Genomic DNA, 21,488 nt, shown 5'->3' on the forward strand with positions numbered 1-21,488 from the left:
GTGGTCTGTGTAATTTTGTTTTTGACACAAATTTTTTTTTATTATATCAGTATTATTATATCAAATGTTAATATGAGTGGAATGTCTTTCTCCACGTGGAATGTGAAAGGGTTGAGGCACCCCATAAAAAGAAGAAAGGTTATTTCTTTTCTTAAGCATAAGAAATATGATATAGTGTTTCTTCAAGAAACACGTATTTCCCCGCAGGAAGCTGAAAAATTTGGGAAGATATGGGGTGGACATGTTTTCTTTAGTGCTGGCTCAAGTAAGAGCAGGGGGGTCATTACATTGATAAGTAAACATCTACAATTCAAATGTCTCAAACAGATTAAAGATAAATTAGGGAGAATCATTACTGTTTTAGGAGAAATTCAGGGGCAAAGGTTGATTTTGGCTAATATTTACGCACCTAATGCTGATGATCAGGGCTTTTTTTATAGATCTCGAAGGGATGTTGCAAGCCGCTGGCACCCCTCATGATATAATATTGGGAGGAGACTTTAATCTTTTGATGGACTCAGTCCTTGATCATAGTGAAACAAAAGTGTGTAAGCCCACTAGAGCAACATTGACACTTCACAGGATATGTAAAAATCTTGGTCTTGCTGATATTTGGTGACTTTTGAACCCATCTGGTAGGGACTATACATTTTTTTCATCAGTCCATAAGATTTATTCTAGAATAGATTTTTTTTTTTTTTATATCTAAGTCTCTAATTTCATCTGTTGTTGATTGTTCAATTGGAAACATTTTAGTCTCAGATCATGCCCTGGTGAGTTTAGAGATGTTGCCACATACGGAGTAAGGTGAGGGACCAAGCAGTCAAGGAATGAGGGCCATGAAAAAATAGTTTCCCAAAATAATCTTTTAATGAATCAAACAACAAAATTCGAATAGGAACTAAAAAGTCAAAATAATCAAATCCTTGTTCAAGCCTATAAAAGAGGTCAACAGAACAAAACTAAACTCCAATAACTGAATACATGTGAAAACCAAACTGAACTGACCTACAAATGAAACAACCGGGACACATTTATACAAACGGATTAGTCCAGATTAACACACAAGGGAAAACAGAAAACACAAACTTCAAAATACAATAACAAAATCCATAACAAGGCCAGTTAAAGGATTGGAATAAAATTAAATGCATAAAGAAATAAAGAAACAACACCAAAGAAAACCAACAAATTAGAAAAGAAAATCCAAACACAAACACCCCATTTCCCCCACAGTCAATCTGCTGGTTGGTAACGGCAAGCGAAACTAAAGCAGCGGTCGAAGCACCATGCCGGTCCTTAACAAGCACGGACTACAAATCCGGAAACTCGCCAACCACTATTCACGGCCAACAGCTCCAGTCATCCACTCCTCAGCACCACAGCAGTAACTTAAACTCAAAGAAATCAATATTAATAAAAGTATGTACCGTACACCATAAACTAGAATGTGTGCACTCCAACTAGTAAATAATGTACCGAAACTTAAATATCTAAATGAGAAAGAAACCGTGTCTGAATCTAATTGCCATATACATATGATATGAATAAAGAAACCATTAAGTGAACGGAAACTAGAATCTCAAACAATATGTATGTGCATATGTGTGTGTGATATGTATGTGCGCGTGTGCAACATTACTGCTTACTGATGTGTGGCTGCATCGTGGGCCATCACATACTCCCCCCTTCACACATGTCACTGGCACAGCGGGAAAGATAGTCTGCCGTCAGGTTCTCTTTGCCAGGGACATGTTGGATGGAGAAGCGAAAGGGCTGCATAGCCAGGTACCAACGGGTTATTCGACTGTTGGTATTTTTCATTTTTTGGAGCCATTGCAGAGCCTTGTGGTCCATCTCCAGGACAAATTCCCTTCCCAAGAGGTAATATTTCAGGGAGTCCAAAGCCCACTTTACAGCCTTCCTTTTCCACGATGGAATAATGGACTTCTCTAGGAAAGAGTTTGCGACTGAGGAAAGCAATGGGATGTCAGGCATCAGGAGCACCCTGCAACAATACCGCTCCTAGGCCTCTATCAGTTGTGTCTGTCTGAAGGATGAAAGGTTGGTTAAAATCAGCATTATGCAATAAAGAGTTCCTGCTCAAGGCAGTTTGAATGTCTTGGAATGCTGCTTCCGCTTCTTTCGTCCATCGGACCTGATTCGGACACTTTAAACCTACCATGTCAGTCAATACTGCAGCTCTGCTAGAGAAGTTGGGGATAAATTTGTTATAAAATCCAGCCACGCCTAGGAATGATCGCAGTTCCTTGCGAGTCCATAGCTGAGGGCACGTTTCAATGGCCCGGACTTTTTCCACCTGCAGCCTTATCACCACGCCATCAATGACAAATCCCAGATACTCTATCTCAGTCTTTGCAATGGCACATTTTTGTGGGTTAACCGTCAAACCAGCTCTCTGAAGACATTGCAGAACCTCCTGGATGTGTTGCAGATGTTGCTCCCACGTGTTGCTGTAAATCACAATGTCATCCAGATAAGCAGCTGTAAAGGTTAATCCTCGTAATCCCTGGTCCATGAGTCTTTGTAAACTGGCAGGTGCCCCGTGTTACCCGAAAGGAAGGACCTTGAAATGGAATAACCCCAATGGGGTCTTGAACGCTGTAAGCTTTCGGGACTCACGAGTCAAAGGGATCTGCCAATAGCTCTTTGAAAGGTCGATGGCCATCAGAAACTGTGAGTCACCCAGGCGATCAGTAAGGTCATCTATACGTGGAGTGGGATAAGCATCAAATTTTGTCACAGAATTGAGGTAATGGAAGTCTATACAGAATCTTATTGTGCCATCCTTTTTTGGAACAAGGACCACAGGATGGCACCATTCACTTCTGGATGGCTCAATGATCCCCAGCCTCAGCATCAAATCAACTTCCTTCTTTACTGACTCTTGGAGATGCTCTGGGACCCTGTTGCTCATTCTCCTTACAACAGCATCAGGTTTCAACAAAATGTCATGTTCTATTAAAGTTGTGAATCCAGCATATTCTGAGAAAACCCCAGGTAGGCCAAGGGCCCTCACCTCACACTGGCACTGTGGTGACAAATGATACAGACTGACATCTCCTAGAGCAGGTTGGGGTAAGTATTGATCATCCAATTCCTCTTCTTCCTCCACCTACCTAATCATCAAGATCTGTACAGTCTGATCAGGACGGGGGGCCCATTGCTTAAGGAGGTTAAGGTGCAGAATTCGCGTAGGACCATCTTTGCCTAACATTGAAATTTCATAGGTGGTAGGCCCAAGTTTCCTTCGGACTTCAAACGGGCCTTGCCATTTGGCCAACAGTTTACTTTCATTACTGGGCAGCATCACCAGGACCTTCTGACCCGGTTCAAAACTTCGCTCATGAGCAGACTGATCATACCAGGTGTTCTGGCGGGTTCGCCAGGTGAGATTGGGCCAATGCAGTCATCTTCTCCAAGCGCTCTCGCATCTGCACCACACAACATTCATCGGCTCATCCCTTCTCTGGTCCCCCTCCCATATTTCTCGAAGCAGAGCATGAGAACATCTTACCTCATGTCCATATAAGTGTTCAAAAGGGGAAAAGCCAGTAGATGATTGTGGCACCTCTCTATAGGCAAACAGAAGGTAGGGGAGCCATTGGTCCCAGTCTTTACCTGAGTCACAGACAAACTTGCGAAGCATCTGTTTAAGGGTCTGATTAAATCTTTTTGTAAGTTCATCTGTCTGGGGGTGATAAGGAGTTGTTCTCAGACTCTTGATGCCCAGAAGCTTGTATACCTGTTTCAGAAGGGCAGACATAAAGTTAGTTCCTTGATCTGTCAAGATCTCAAAAGGAAACCCAACTCAAGAACAATTGCACAAGACAGGTCGCCACATACTTTGCTTTGATGGACTTCAATGGGAACACTTCTGGATACCTTGTAGCATAGTCAGTTACAACAAGCATAAATCGGTTACCTGAGTGACTTCTTTCAACAGGCCCGACGCATCCATTCCCAGTCTTTAAAACAGAGTGCCAATGATTAGAAGCGGTTGGAGAGGAACCCGACAAGGGCCACGTGCAGAGACTTTTTGACATTCTGGGCAACTTCTACAATATTGGGTTACCTCTGCCTTCAAGCCGGGCCAATAAAAGTGTCTTCTAATCCTAGTGAGGGTTTTACATTTCCCCAGGTGGCCAGCCCAGGGAATTGAATGACCCAGGATAAGAATAACTTTGCGGACACACTGCAGCACCACCAGCCGTGTCACCAACCCCAGCCGACGGTAGAGTATCCCCTGTTGAAGAAAGTATTTTTCCTTTGTAAGGTCATTATCAATATCATTCTCTACATCCTCTTGCTTTACCTTTTGTAAGTAAGGGACAAGACTGGCATCCTCTTGTTGTAACTGAACGATGTTATTAGGCAGCTTCAATTCTGGGGAAAAGTCAGAAAGGGAGTCAACTGGCATTCTAGAAGCATTATATTGAATTTTTCCCAACCTTTTCTGTCGACGGGATTTCCTGGGCTTTGCAGAGTCCACGGTTTCTACTTCATTGTTAAAGAAAGGTAGGGCCCTAAGCAACTGTTCCCCATCTTCCCCCTTGCTTGCTTTAGCCCGGGTGACGACCATATTACACAAGGGTACAGGCTGCAACAAGTCCCAGAACACCGGCAGGTCATGACCCAAAACCACATGAAAATGGTAAGTTGTCCGTTACGCCCACATCCAGGAGATAAGTTTGTCCTTTCACCTTGATGTTTTAGGTTCTACTGGTTGTTTAGATCAGTGTTATTATCAGAAATGATTAATAATTATTTCTTTAGTTATTAATTAATATTTAAATTAAATAATAGAATCTAACTCATTAAAACCTCACACAGCGCACCATTAAATGTAGTACGCCACATTCAGGAGCGGGTTTGGTTATTAGCAATAATTAATAATTATCAAAGATAATTATTAATTATTAAAATCAATAGAACATTGATGAGAATCAATGTTAGCTTTTTTTAATCCTTTAAATCAACAATTATCAAAGATAATCATTAATTATTAACATCAATGAAACATTGATTAAAATTAACAAAATTAACTTATTGATCCTTCAAATTCAACAATCAAAGATAATTATCAATTATCAAAAATCAATAGAATATTAATAAGGATTAATATCACCGGGGTACCACCCTGGAATCAGGGACTAATAACCAGAAAGTATAACAGTCTCAATATTAGTTTGTTCTCATAGTCGACAAAATCGACATCCGAAAAATATCGACCTTCGAAAAGAAACAATGAAGGCTTGAATCTGAGCACTGACATCCCCTGTCAGCATTTGACACAGGTGTATGCAAAACAAACCAAAACACTTCTATTTGAAATATAACAACATTTATTTATGCAGTAATATCAATTAATAATCAATACAATGCAGTCAAAAAACTTCCGACTTACAACTACAAACTAACAGTGACATGATTAGATATGGTAACCAAAATAATCCTATAACACATGAGAGGAAGGTGTGTGTGTGTGTGTGAGAGAGAAAGAGAGAATGGGTGTGTGTGTGTGTGTGTGTGTGTGTGTGTGTGTGTAAGGAGGGACGCGCACAAAATGGTGGACGTGACTCTCGTGGAGAGTACGTCACTCGAGATTTCTGGCCAGAGAATATGGCCGCAAATGTGGGCGGAGAGAAGCCGGTCAGTGGTGTCTGCCCGTTTACCGCGTGTCTCCGCTTGTACAATAACTTAGGAACAACGCTGAGCTTTATCACAAAGTTATCTACTAGCCAAAAGTGTGTGCAAGAATGTTTGTGAGAGGCCGCATGTGTGGTTAGTACGAGAGAGAGAGAGAGAGAGAGAGTAAAGTGGTGGCACCAAAGCCGGTTTCGCGATAGTGGGAGAGAAAGCAGCTGTTAGTTTATCACTCAGAGACGTGGTGGACGGCTCGTAAACCGTCCCGCGGTCTTTGACTCTTTAATGGATGAACTCAATTTACCAGTCTCACCCACGATGGCGAAATTGCCCAACAGTCCAATTTGGTTGGACCACAATACAGCAAAACAAATTTGTGATAATTAATACCCTGAGTATTAATAATGAGCGGACATGGCGGTCTGTAAACTGTACAAGCAAAAAACCTTGATACACAAGAATAACACACTATAATATTCTATTTCTGCCCAGACGTAAACCTCTTACTTGAATCGCATGAGGACACAGGTAGAATGTGTTTTCCTCCGTCCTTTAACTCTGACCCGGTTCCTTGAGGCTCAGGTGATGACGGGAGGCCGTTTCCTCGCTCTGTCGGTGGGCGGTACGGCTGTTGATTCTCGGCGGGCTGGCGGAGAACTCAGAAATGTTGATTGACTTGATTGAAGATGGAAGAGAAATCTTTAATCTCTTCACTTCTGTAGGCAAATGGATGAAGATGCGAATTGCTCGGCAGTCTCCTTCGGATCCGTTAGAGTATTCGGTTGAACACAGAGTAATCTCAACTCGTCCAGCGAGATGGAGATTGTATGGCCACAGTTTCAAGTCGGACGTTACTTCCTTGTGCCACGAGGCTGCACCTGAGAGCAGCGATGAACTGCATCTATACAGGACGAACAAAGTTGCTGGATGCAAATCCTGGAAGCATTTCAGAGGTATTTCAACTCCTGATGATGTCATGTTTGAGGGACTTTCTGTTGTGTGCCTCATCCAATAGGAGTTGAGAGTTTGATCCTTTAGTGAGCAAGGCTTCATGGGATTTGTAGTCTGTTTTGGACTCCCTTTGTTTGATTTTGGCGCGATTTTTATCAGTATAATTTACGACTTGGAATGTGGGGGCTTGAGTTAGGTTTTTACGACTGTGTTAGGCCTGCCTTTGTCTTCTATCTGAATACATGAGGCCCAACATATGATATTATCATATCATATGATGATATTTTCCAATTTTTCCCAAGAAAAAAACAACTGCTCCTAGACCAGCAGTTACGAGCAGCGTCATCGCTGAGCGGCAATCAGAATTGTATTATTGTATTAATATACACATGCCTGTTTCCCGCCTCTCGCGTGGACACATCTGTTTTCATTTTGCTTTGGGATTTAACTGGAAAGGAGTGCAAGTTGCTCAACAGCAGAGCGAGTAGGGTGTGCATCTGGGTGAATGAGAGAACATTGCCGCATGCTGTCACTCAATACCACTGGACATAACAGCCACAACGAGCACTCATTATAACAAACTCCAGTACTGGATTGCTACTTATAATAACACAAATGAAATGTAAACTCCTGCTCAAGAACTGGACAAAATTACTTCTGCATTAGACACTTACCTGATGAAAGCTATTTTAAAAAGTGTTGGGGACAAAACTGGCAAAAGCAAAAAGTGGTAGGGACATTTCCCACCTGTCCTAAATTGAAATAAACTATATTGAAAAAGGACCAAAAATATTTTTTTAAGGGTAACCCCAAAAAAAGCAGACGTGGAAAACAATGGTGCATTAACTTCATAAAAGGAAGAGCAGAAAAAGAAGCTAAAACATTAATGGTGCACAAACTTCCTAAAAGAAAGAGCAAAAGCAAAGAGATGCAAAAGGAGATTCCAAGAGATTCTGTGTCTACATTTCATCCCAACAAAGATTTGGACAATCATTACTAATGGCTTGTATTGCTATTGAATAATATAATAATATACTATTTGTAAATTTGCAAGATGGCAGCAATACTACTCTTTAAAAGAAAGAAATAATAAATTATAAAAAGTCAAAATAGTCTATCCAAAACTTCTGGTTTGTCCAGTGTATACCAGGAACTCAACAATGCAAGGACAATGGGGACCCACAGACCAGGGGTGGGGCCAGAAGGGTGGCAGCTGCCACCCTAAAAATAAGCTTTGCCACCCCAACTCTGACCCCACTCGCATACTGGAGACAGTGCGCAATGGCTTAACCCATCCGTGTCGCGCATGGTCCATGACAACGTGCATTTAAAGATATTATTCAGACGCTATATGTTTACATTTGTATGGGGAATCGGAGGCCTTCTGGCTGAGGAAAGATACTGGGGTCCAGCTGCATTACTTGAGAGAAAAATGAGAAAATCGTATTGAACCATTTTTATATTTTTCTAAACGTGAGGATCCACCAGCAACAAACAAACCTCAATTTAAACCACAGCAGTGTATCTTAAAAGAGTACTTCACCCAAAAATGATAATTCTTCCATCATTTATTCATCACTCTTATGCCGTCTCAAACTCGTATGACTTTCTTTCTTCTACATAACACAAACGAAGATATATGATGTATTTTTGTCCACACAATGCGTCAATGGGGTCCAAAACTTCCAAGCTCCAAAAAACCATAAAAGCAGCACAAATGTTATCCATATGACTCAAGCTAATTTATCCATTTGGTTTTAAAACAACTAAATGTATTATCAACGCTATTATGTTATTTTTGTGTTTTGTTCAATAAAATTTAAAATAACCAAGATTTTCAAGGCTCAAGCCTCAAGGGCTACATACATGAGTAAACAAGGTTAATGTGATATGTTAAAAAAAAAAAATATGACAGAGAAAATAATAACTGATTATAAGAACATGTAGATTGGGAAAAAAATATGCTTTGGGCTGGGCAGTAACATTTTATTCACAGGAGATTGAAAGAGTGAAAGTGACTGTATTAGGTTCAGATGGTCACTATATGATTTCTATTGTAAAACAGAGGTCAATCATTTAAGCTTGAGTCTTATAATGTGCTCAAGTCATGTCAGAAAGATCATATTTATGAATTGAGAGCACATGAACACCACCACAAAGTCGTAATTATGAGTGGGAAACTGAAGATTTTTTTTTAGCCCCGACTTTTCAAGTTGGGGGTGTGTCAGTGAGAAAACATGACATAAGCAATGGATGAAACATCTGTAGCTTATAGTAAATTTGTTGAAATTATTAATGTTTACTTATCTCAGAAACTGATTTCAGTAATTTTGAAATACTAGCAAACTGGTAGACATTTAAGCATCTATAGGAGAGAAATGGTTTGATTTGCGACTTAACACAGGCGTTTTGTTTGTAGATATTTACCCCTCTGTACTTTTTATAGTGTTTGTTGATGCAGTGTTTGTCTGACATCTCCAGTGACCCAGCTGCTGTACCAAACCGAGGGTTAAAGCCGGGCCGCCCTTTACCTCAAACGCCCCGGCCCTTGGGAAGACAGGTTGCCACAGAAGTCACCGCCACTCACACCCAAGAATCTTAGAAAAGGAGCGTGTGTGGCCGTCAGACCCTGCTCGCATCCTGGAGCATCCCATGGACACTCCCCCTTCCTACACACAGCCCTGTATCACCGCGAGGACTCCAGATTCCCCTTTTGTTTGGACACTCTGATTTCCCCTTTTTGAACATTTTATGTTGTTTATTATTTTAAATAAGGGCCTCTCTGAAGCCTGACGCCAAACCCACTGTGTCTGTCTCTTGCTCACCCAGCCACAAAATGCATGGTTAAGAAAAGTGTCAGATCCTACTGTTTAATTATAACTTTTTCTCAGTAATGTTGGAACATTGAACAACAATGTAGTCATTGTTAAAACACTTCATATAGTGTCTCAGATAATTTCAAACACAGGAGGAATAATATCATCTTTAATGTTTCTGTTTACAGAGAGAATGTGTAATAATCAAAGCAGTGGAAAATACTGTTCAAAATAGTGATACAAATGTTTATTCCATTACAGCAAATTGTTTGGTAAATTTTGACATCAAATATGATACATATGAGAAACATTCTCTGCTCCAAAACTGACCAATTTTAGGAAAAGCCTTAGTTCAAAAGAATATGACGCTTAAAAAAAGATAAAAACACAAATACTACCCAATTATCAAATACAAAGATATGTCTCAGAGTAGGTAGCTGTACTGGTGAATGATGTATTCTAGACTTGTGTGTGGAATGCCTCTACAGGATTACAAGTTCTCATCTTGGAGTCATGGGCTTGTCCTTCGTTTAAACTCATGTTGTGTAATATACATGCTGCCACAATGATTTTCACAAATATGTCTATTCTCGTGTTTTGGAGATTACTTCATCCTCCCGAAGGGAAAACAACTAAAAAAGACGGTCAAGCGGACCGATTGGCGGAGATGCTGAATGAAGAAGATGGCAGAGTGTAAGGGGGTTCTAGGGAAAGGAGGAGGCGAGAACCGGCATGAAAATAAAAATTATAGTTAAATGAACAACTTAACCAAAAACACACAAACATAACCACACACAGAGCAGCTGCCTGTAATTCTCTCTCTCTCGAACTGTCGTCCCCGGCCGCCTTTATCCCTCGCGCGCACCATCAGGCTAATTGGGGTCCGAGCGTGCGTCATTCCAGCCCGGCCCCGCCCTCCTCAGCTCTACACAGACATATTCACGAACAGGCCCAGCAAACGTTCGACCCTGAGAAAATTGTCAGTGATATAATGAGAAATATAACCGCAGCTTTGGATGAGAGGTTTGCCACTCTTCTGAACCAAATGAAGGACATCACAAATAAAATTCAGGACAATGCCAGATGCATTGATGAGGTCGAAAATCGTGTCGGGCACGAAGGATGAGCTAGTATCAACCACAGCAAAAGTGTGCCATTCAGTGCATAGATGATTTGACTGCCATGGTTGATGATCTAGAAAACAGACCCCAGAGAGAATCTGATATTATAAAATTTTCCATAAGGAGTGCAGGGGAAGAACCCTGTCAAATTCTTTCAGTCTTGGTTACTTGATTTCCTGGCCGGGGATGGAGAGACGGAGCTAATATGCCTGGATCACGCACATAGACTTGGGAGACCCAGTTTGCAGGAGTTCGATCGGACAGGGCCACGACTGAGACCAGTTATAATGAAGCTCCATCATTTCCAGGACAAGGGCAAGATCCTCACTGCAGCAAAGTCAAAGGGACCGTTGTTCTTCAAGGGGCAAAAAATCTCCTTTGTGCAGGACTTTTCATAATCTTTGAGATAAAGAAGACAGGATTTAATGTAATTTATGAAAGCTCAAGTTCTATTAGAAAGACTCGAGAATATTGGGATTAATATGAATGAAAAGATACTTATATCATTTGGCGTAAGCCCTGTCCTACAGTTCAGCACGCCGATGCTTGCTTGACCTGTCAGATCCTGCTGGAGGCAATGACGGCAGGGGAGTGGAGCTTACACCTGCCCAGGATGGGACCTAAACTGGTGGAGATGGTGTGGGGTTGAAAACACAGAAGTATGCGAACAATGAGAAACAGCTGGCAGGCTTATAAAGTGGAGGCTGTATTGTGATTGGATGGGATGCCTGACAGAATGAATCCCGTGATCTTCCTGCTAGAACTATGCTTACGCTTACATTTACGGAACTGTAAGTTCGTAAGTTTTTCCTTGCTACTTTGAGGATGTTTCACAATGGCCACATGATCGTGTGCGACTCTCCAATGAAGGCAGAAGTTTTTCTGTCCAAAGTCGGGGACTCTGCAAACTCAGAGACTGAAGGTTCGTCGGTTTGATACATGCAGTGTGATGCCCGAAGAGCACGCTCCTTTTGCACAATCATATTAATCTCTGAACTCGTTGTATTCAACGATTTGTTTCTCAGTACTTGAAAGGGTTAATTTTTCGGGCTCTTAACATCCACATATAGGGGCATGGATTAACTAACATTCAAATTTGAACTGTAATTTTTTTTTTCATTTCACAATACAATGTCATTTTGCTCATTGATGAATGTGGCAGCTGGACTATTCTTTTTAATGATGCTGAGGGGTAGTGAGTTGGAGGGGGTTTTGATTTATCTTGTGTGTGAGGGTTAGTATTTTTTTTTTTTTTTTTAATTTTTAAGTATAAAATATCTTTCTAAGTGGTGAGCTTCTCCAGCAGCACGTCCCCCTGCTGATAAAAGTATTATTATTTGATTATATGTTTTTTTTCTTCTTTTTGTTTGGCTGTTCTTTCGGTTGTTGCTCTCTCACAATTGAGATGTGTATGCTGTGCAACTTTTCTTCAGGGGTTTTATTTGGTGTAGAAGGACAGTGCAAAGCCCACTGTTTGGGGATGGATTTTTCAGTTGTCTTTTTTGCAGACATTGTGTTCTTATGCTGCATATAACAATTAAGGATGAGTGAATTTAAAATACAAACTTTTAATGTGAAGGGGATGAACCGTGTGATTACACTTAAGAAAGATTTGTCTGGGATTAAAAAAGAATAGGTACAAATGACCTTGTTACAAGAAACTCATTTAAACGATACAGAGCATGCCAAGTTACAGCGAATTTGGGTGGGACAGGTATTTTATTCTTCTTATAAATCTAATAGTAGATGTGTTGCCATAGTACTTCATAAGCACTTCCCTTTTAAATTAGAGAGAATACTTAAAGATGAAGAGGGTAGATAAGAAATGATTTTGGGCTATTTGTATGGAGAAACTGTTACATTAGGTTTAGTATATGTCCCTAATTCTTTCCAATTAAATTTTTATGCATAACTTCTTAGAGATTTGGTGTCTTGTTTTAGTCCATTCACAGTCCTGGCCATTCACAGGACCCCCCTACAGGGACCTTTCATGGAGGTCATGGAGGGTTAATAGTTCTTTGCTCAATAGCCCAAAATTTTTTGCATTTTTGAAAGCACAATGGGACTATTTTCCACAAAAAAATTATACACCGGGTGTCTACCCCGTAATTTTATGGGAGACAGGGAAAGCTTTTATGAGGGGTGTCATTAATTTGTATGCTACATCTAGGGAAGGAATTAATAATAGAATCAAAACTTGCAGAGCTAGAATCCGTTAAGGACTAATTAGACAAGTGCTTATATAAAGAAATACAGGTGACAAGATCAGCCCTTGACCAACTATATACCCAGAGAGTTGAATCCTTATTATTTTTCACCAAGAATAGAATGTTTGAATCTAGAACAAACTGGGGAGCTTGCTAGCAAGACTGGTTAAAGGTAGGCCAACCTCCAATATAATATCCTCATTAAAAGACAATACGGGACAAGACAATGTGGAGGCAGGGGCGTGGTTGAGTGACGCTCTGTGGAGAGTGAGGTTGGGAGAGGGATGCAGTATGGATCATCACCTGGCAGTGTTTATTTGTAACACATGTTTCTCGTTGCAGTGAGAGCTCGAGAGGGGTTTTAAGAGCGTCTCAGAGGACAAGAAGGGAGAGAGAGCTCCACACATGCACAGATGTGGGATCTGTCGGAACGACACCAAGAACGAGTGTGTTTATTGTCTGTTTGAGTGAAATAAAAGATACCTGTGCTTCTGATCTCGCCACCTCCTGCTTCCTCCTTAGACCTGAATCAAAAGCTCTCACAGACAATTAATAGACTTTTGACAGATTATTATTTGTACTGATGTTTCATTTTCTAGAGATACCATGAAAGCCTTTTTAGAGGGTAGTAACCTCTCTAAATTAAGTGAGGAGGATATGGAAGCTTTGTAAACCAATATCTCTAAGGAGGAGGTTTTAGAGGAAATTGGAACATTGAAAAACTGTAAAGCTCCAGGTCCAGATGGCTTCTGCCCAGATTTTTATAATAAATGCAGCAATTTCATTATGAATTTATGTTTGTGTTATGTGGGATGTTTGCCCTACATCCTTTGAGAGGGGTACATTACCTCATGTGTTTTACCAAGCAAATATTTTTCTCATTCTCAATAAAAACAAACCTGCTGACAAATGTTCAGCTTATAGTCCCATTTCTTTGATTAATGTGGACACAAGATACTTTCGAAGATCCTAGGCAGGCGTTTATAGAACTTTTTGCCTCATTTAATTAAAAAGGATCAGACGGGATTCATTCGTGAGGTGCTGCACAGGTTTGGGTTGGGTGTAATTTTGTGAAATGGATGCAGATAATTTACTGTTCACTGCAGGCCTCTGTTCTGACTAATGGCATGCGCTCTCCTGCCTTTAACCTTAGTCGTGGAACTCGTCAGGGGTGTCCCTTGTCGCCATCCAGATGTAATGGGTATTATCATTAATGGGGAGAAACAAGTGATTGCTTTATATGCAGATGATGTGTTACTGTTTCTGACTGAGATAGGGAAGTCAGTGCCAGCAATTATCAGTTTAATAGATACTTTCAGTGCCTTCTCAGGCTACAAAATACATTTCAGCAAGTCTGAGGCAATGCAGCTAGGAGCGTTTGGTGACACAACAAACTTGACAAGTTTCCAATTTATTTTTTTGCTACTTAGGGATTCATGTCTCCTCAAATTTAAGCTCACACACCTTAATTTCAATCTTATTGTTAAAAATATTAAAGATGACTTGGGCAGGTGTATAGATTTCTCATGGATGTGACGGATAGGGTAATAAAAATGAACATTCTGCCCAGGCTTCTCTATCTATTACAAATGATTCCGCTTTATCTAGGGAAGCAGATTATCAGTGACCTTGATATACATTTTTCAAAGTTTATTTAGCATAAAAAGAAATCCAGACTAAACATGTTGACTCATGGTTCATACAGCCCCTGCTCAGTCTTCTAACTAGAGACCTGTGCAAAACTCTGTTGAATATGAAACATAATCCATTTATTGTGTGTGTGCATTCAAGGTTTGGTGTGACATTTCTAAATAATTTGGGAGGTTAACCTCACCTGCATCAGTGACACCTTTCATAAGGAATCAGGAGTTCTTGCCACAGGTGAAAGATAGTATATTTCATCAATGGTATAAGGTCTTTTCAAAAACTTCAAAATAAATGTGAAATCCCAAAAGAACATTTCTTTGGTTACTTACAAATCAGACACTTTATACAAACTAAGATACCCTCCCTCACCCAGGGCTTGTCAAAACCACCTTTGGAAGAATTATTAACTCAAGCAAATAAGCCGAGAAAAGTTATTTTAACATTTAATTCCTTATTTCTGCAGCATACTAAAACAAATATTTTTGCTCTTAGGAACATCTGAGAGAAAGACTTGGGCAGTTCTCCTGAAAGTGAAGATTGGGAAAGAGCTTTGAAACACATTGGTGGCATATTTATTTGTTTATTTATTTTTAAGGCAAGGGAGACACAGTTTAAAATCTTTCCCCGCCTCTACTGTACCTCATGCATTCTTAATAAAATAAATACACAAAGGCCATTAGTGCAAGAGTAGCTCTGGAACACATAGTCACATGTTTTGGTAGGGCAGCACAATTAATCGAAAAACTAATCGTGATTACGATTACAGATGCCACGATTATGTAATCGCGAAAACTGACGATTACAGCGTTCAATTCAAGTCTGCTCATGTTGCATCAAAAACTCCTGCAGAGTATTCTAACCAATCACAGCCATATCTGTTGAGTAATGAAATGGCAATGGCCAATCAGTGACGCTTAAATTAGTCCTCCGTCCTATCAGTAATGACAACTGATTCTACTGCGCAAGTTTTAAACAGTCTGATGCCCAGATGCTTACTTTGTTTCACCTCTGTTCGCAGTGTCAAACAAAAATGTATACTGAAGAATCATCACCTGACACTAACAAAAAGCTGTAGAACATAGGCGAAAAGCACTTTGAAATTATTTTGGATTCATTGCATGTTGCGCCGCTCGCTTGCAACATATATTGTAGCCTAAATACACTGCAAATGAGCAATATGACAAAACTACACTACCATTCTAATTAAGGCATAGACGCGGTCTAAATAATTATTTTATTATGTTTTTAATAAGAGCATCTGTAAGAATGCAGAGCTTTGTGCGGAGCATCAGTGAGCTCGTGCTGAACTGCAGGGCTCAAACAGTATAAACCTGCAGTGAGTGATATATCAGTAGCAATAAAGTAACTTAGCTTAATTGTTCTAAGCTTTTTTTGGAGGTGTGGCCAAAAGAAAGAATATTACACATTTCAAAAATCACCGTCATCTGCTCTAATAAGACTCATTTGCCCCACAGCTGCTATTGGTAGATTTAAAATGTTCACGAATCACACAAACTCCAATTGCAAATGGCTGTTTTTAATTTCCTAAAAAAATTGGCTGAGGCCAAATATGATCTAACAATGATCTTACATGAACAAGATCACCACTGAATATCGAATGGGTGAATGGGCACCTGTCTCGCCACCACTGGGCTTACAGAACGCAGTAACTAACTTAAATCGGCTGTTAATAAGTCCGCACCTTCGGATCCACATCATGAGTTAGATGCGACGCCGGGGGAATTGGAGAGCGGCCTATGGGCATGAATGCTGGGCTGCCTTCCCCTCACACGTCTCATACACTGTGTCTGCCTCTTGCTCACCATGCCACACCTACATATATTTCTTCAATACCATAGATATCCTGTTAAAATAACTTTTATTATGCCTAACATTAACAAACATTATTACAATATTTAATGCTTAAAAAAAAGATGCTTAAAAGAAACTGGAGCGTGGCGCCATTGAAATCTGCTACTCTGAAGAACCATGCGGTTGCCTACTTTGTGGGAGCATGGTAATTTTATCTTTGAATCAACATTAATAATCGTGATTACAATATAAAGGCAATAATCAACAATTATGGTTTTTGTCATAACTGTGCAGCCCTATGTTTTGGTATTGTCTGACAATCTCACAGTTCTGGAACAAGATCCAAAAGAAATTAGAATAGATTTTTGGTTATTCCATATGTAAGGACCCATGGTTCTTTATTCTAGGTTTAACACATAGCAAGTTGACTCTTGCTCCACATGACATTTGTCTTGCTCAAAAGCTGCTATTTTTTGCCCGAAAAAGCATTTTAATAAATTGGATCAAAGATAAGCCTCCTTCAATTCGCCTATGGTATGAGAAGATTTTCAAAATGTTCCCATTTGAGAGAATAAGTGCCTTGCTAAAAGGAAATGTAGGTATCTTTACATATATTTGATCACCTTTTCTTTCTACATGGTCAGATTCACTTAAAGAAATCTTAAAGCATGGTCAGATAGACCCCAACTGGAAACCATATTAATTTTGTGTCATGCCAAACACTGTTGTGTTATATAGTATGTGCCCTATCTGGGGTGGGTGGGTGTTCTGGTATGTTGTCATTTTATATATTTATTTTTATTATCTTTTTTTCTCTTTGTTGTTGTTGTTAATACTTGCTTTATTTAATTGTTCATTATTTATTTAATGTCATCGTATCTTGCTTGGTGTTGTTAATCTTTTCTTGTTTTGTGAAATTTGTATTTGTTGTTGAAAACAAATTAACAGTTATTATTAAAAAAGAATGCCAGGGCCTTGCTTGAGTCTCTAGACTCAGACAGATACCAGAGATGGATTGAATGTGTCGAAGGTCTGGACTTCACATGCTCTAGCCATCGTGCCTGGGCTCTCATGTGATACATCGGCGCTGCCATCCCAAAGAAATACCAGACTCCAGAGGTCAGGCCCAACTCCACAGCCTCCAAACTGGTGGAGAGCACAAAAAACCCTCTCGATAAAAACATCAAACGAGAGGCCAGTCAGCAATTACACTGGAAATTGGCCTCAATTTTCCAAAAAGACTCATAGAAGAGGTGAACGAGGGACTAGCTGCAATGAAGAAAGCCTTGGAATCTGGATGCATCCTAAAAATATTGTGGGACACAATAGTCAATGCTGTACTTAAACCTGACAAGCTGACAAATGTCCCAGGAGGCTATAGAACTCCTGGAACATATCATCCTCCAGAGAATCATCCTTCTCATCAAGTCAGTGATCCCTGATGAACAGGCAGATTTTCAACCAAAACATTGCTGCAGCATACAAGTTCTGGCCCTCACAACCCACATTGAGTCTGGGTTCCAGAAACAGTACAAGACTAGCACAGCCTTTGTAGATCTGTCATCGGCTTACGAAGTAGCACAATTTTGCATATGTGGATGACCTTGCCTTGGCAATGCAAGCAACCACTGGGTGACATCGAGACCACACTCAAGAAGGACCTCAATGCCATGGCTGAATAGTTACAGAAATGGATGCTCAAACCGAAGCCCGAGGAAACAAAAGTCACTGCATTCCATATGGATAACAGGAGTGCTCACTGCTCCCTGAACTTGACATTCTATGGCAACACTGTGTGACATGATCCCTCTCTGACTTATCTAGGAGTACAGCTGGAACACATGCTAACATTCCATGACCACCTGAGGAAGGCAGCCACCAAGATGAAGAAGAGAGATAACCTAGTCCAGAAATTGGCAGGAACAAGTTGGGGAGCAACAACATCAGTGCTACATAGTACATGTACATGCAGAGTACAGTGCACTGGTATGGGCCAGGAGCTGCCACACTCGACTTGTCAATGCCCAACTGAACATGTCAGTGCAGTGTATCACTGCAACTCCTAAGTCAACCCTATCACCCTGACTACCTGTGCTCTCCCACATTGCTCCTCCATCCATCCACCGTGGTGCTGCAACCCTCTGGGTAGCACAGTGAATACATGGGAACGAACATCTGAACATCTGTAACTAAAGCTGTTCAGTTAATTTCTGGGCTATGACAGACCAAAATAATTTATTTTGGCCCTGTGCCACCCAGCTAAAAAATCCAGCATTTCTAGTCACCATCTTAAGTTGTGTTTTGTGTACTGGTCTCCCAGCGTGGCATGCTGGTATGCTGGTGACCCTACCAGGCTTTTTAATTAGATAAACCAACAACACCTGAAAGACCATGCTGGTCAACCAACTTCACCAGCTGGGTTTTGCTGGTGAAAAGCATGAATATGCTGGTCCACAAGCTAGACCAGCACCAAACCAGCACTAATCAGCATTAACCAGCTTAGACCAGCATGGGAATTGCATGCTGGTTAAGCTGTATTTTTTAGCAGGGCATTTTCACTCTATCACCAAGATCTGCCAAAGTTTTTTGGGGCTCTCCCTCATTGCTTGATGCATGATATGTTCACGCATCAGGTCAATTAAAAACAGAGTCTGATCTCTGTTGAAGACCAGTTGAGCAGGCAGATTAGTGGTACTGGAAGGTGGGCTTTTGGTTGGGAATGAATGACTGGTGGTTGAGGGTACCAGGTTGTTGATGTGGGGGAGTGGGGAAGCTGCAGCAAGGAGAGCTGGGGTAGTTGTGGCAGGAATTCAGCAGATTGTGAAGTTCACTTCTCTGGTGCTGGTTATCTCGCCTACACAAACATTTGAAGAAAATATTTATATAGTTTATTTTTTATATTGATTTATAAAATATTCATATAATATTTTTATAGTATAGTTTCTTTTTGACTATCAATGAAATGATTCATTATTGTTTGCATTCTTTTTTTCATTGTCATGTAACAAATGTCAAGTTAAAGAGGACTGTTTAGTGATTGTTGGGATGGGGTGTACACAAGAGATCAAAATAAATTTACCTTGAGGCCTATTAGCATGTGAGATGAGTATTGTGTTTACTTCAATTGTTATGCCCTCATCAAAATATATTATATGATATAGTGGTTGCATCTCTGATTTGGTCGGGTCTGGATCCCAGAAAAACTGCACTCATCTGAGTCATCTAAGAACACTAAAGGGGGAATATTATAAATATGTAAGGGATAATCCATGGCTAGGTGTGCTTTAAACTATTTTAATGTATGACGTGGAGGCAAAGAACCACCCAACGCAGCATTGATTAATTCCAGCTGCCACTGATTTTTACAGGGCAAAGAATAACAATAATTGGTTAACTTTATCTACAGGTCATTGTATCTAGAGTTCTGCCCTTTCTAAGTCAGACACAGAGATAAAGTAGTGCGATAATATCACAGATTTTGGAGACCAAACACTGTGAATTTAAATACTCAATCCAGAAATAATAGTAGCCACATAATTTAGAAGGGTTGGCACTCCTTAGAATATGAAATATTTAATTCCTATTCTTTGTCATTTTAACATTAACGAGGAAAAAACAGCATTGCTGACGTTGTAAAAGTAGCACTTGCTGTACAAGATGAGGAGAAAACCATCCAAAATGCCCAAAACCCATAGACTTTGACCTCTGAGACTTCCATATGATATCCATTCAGGCAGCAAGATTGACTGAATTAAGAACGAAATCGGGATGTGGCATTGCTCGGTTTCAAAACAGCAAAATGCTGCGTGTTATGAAACAGTCTCCAGAGCTTAAGCGATGTGCGATCGCAGTTCTGAGACTATATCTACGTCCGGAGGTCATGTAAAGGCATAAAACTCTCACAATGTCTCATAACGGAGGACAGAGGAGAAGGTGTAACCTGTTAACTGTCCCTCCCCTTTTTGAGCATACACCAAAAAATGTATGTTATAATTCATGAATGCTTGGGAGTACAGACCTAAACTTGGACTCTTTTTAAAGAAGACATTTGGGAATTTATTGTGCAAGTGATAACAGTTTAAATATTGTTTTTAGTTATAGCAGTTTAAGTTTATATCAATAAAAAAATAAGTTTCCTTTTATAAAAATATATTTGAAAAATATGAGTCACTCTAAAAAATTCCAGCAAATCAAAGCCATACGGCTAACATAGTTGTGTGGAAAATTTTGAGTTGATAGGTTTTGAAATGAGCTGTCTGTTACACTTTGTTTGGACGCAGTACCAAAAAATGGCCATAAGATGACAGCAAAACTCCATTAGTGAGTGTCCAAAGGATACTTGATCTGGGCAAACAAATATACGGTATAAAGTATATACAGTATTGATATTGTTGTAGTTTTTTTAAGTTGATACATGGAACTTTGATGTACGACACTCAGAATAAATCAAAATACTATAGTGTTTATTCCTTATCGCATTATAAAACATTAGAGAAGCTCAAATATATTGGAAAATAACTAGTGTCTCTTTTGTATGAAAGATTCCACTACAAGAATCTATGAAAAAGGGCAGGAAATGACATAAAATAAACACTGTAGAGCCAAAGCCACTTGTCTGACCATGTCCTGATATAAATTTGTGAATGATACTATAAAAGGATGACATTTATGAAGGCTTTTTCAAAGGATATGTCTGGGCATTTTTTCATAAAACGTTGTATGGGGAGATGGGGACAGTAAGATGTAGTAAGTGTTATAAAACTAATTTTAAAAATACCACTCAACCCACATATAACCAGATATAAAAGACACTCGATTTTATTGCTAAAAATTATGTTTCTATTCAGATTATAATTATTATAATTACTTTTATAATGCATGGTTACAATGTAAGTGTTGTTAGCAGTTGAAGCCAGCAACTATTTACATTTCTAACAAACATATAATATTTTTTCTGCCATAAATTATATAATCGTTTGTTTATACCACTAAATAAAACAATAACAGTAGCCTCAGAGCGGTGATGAGGTCAGGAAGTCTTGGAGCGGGGATGAGGTCAGGGAGCTCCAGGAAAGGGATGAGGACTAGACGGCGATGGCCGCTAGGCAGGGGTTGTGACAGACAAGTCGGACGCCTCCTGGCGGTCAGTGGTGGGCTCTGCAGACCATTACCAATGTTACATTAATTAAAGGTTACAATCACGCCTGCTCCTCCCTTAAGCTACTGTATGTTAGCTTATGTTATATACTCAGTATATACCCTGAATT

Source organism: Myxocyprinus asiaticus, chromosome 39, assembly GCF_019703515.2.
Source record: "Myxocyprinus asiaticus isolate MX2 ecotype Aquarium Trade chromosome 39, UBuf_Myxa_2, whole genome shotgun sequence".
Taxonomy (NCBI): Eukaryota; Metazoa; Chordata; class Actinopteri; order Cypriniformes; family Catostomidae; genus Myxocyprinus; species Myxocyprinus asiaticus.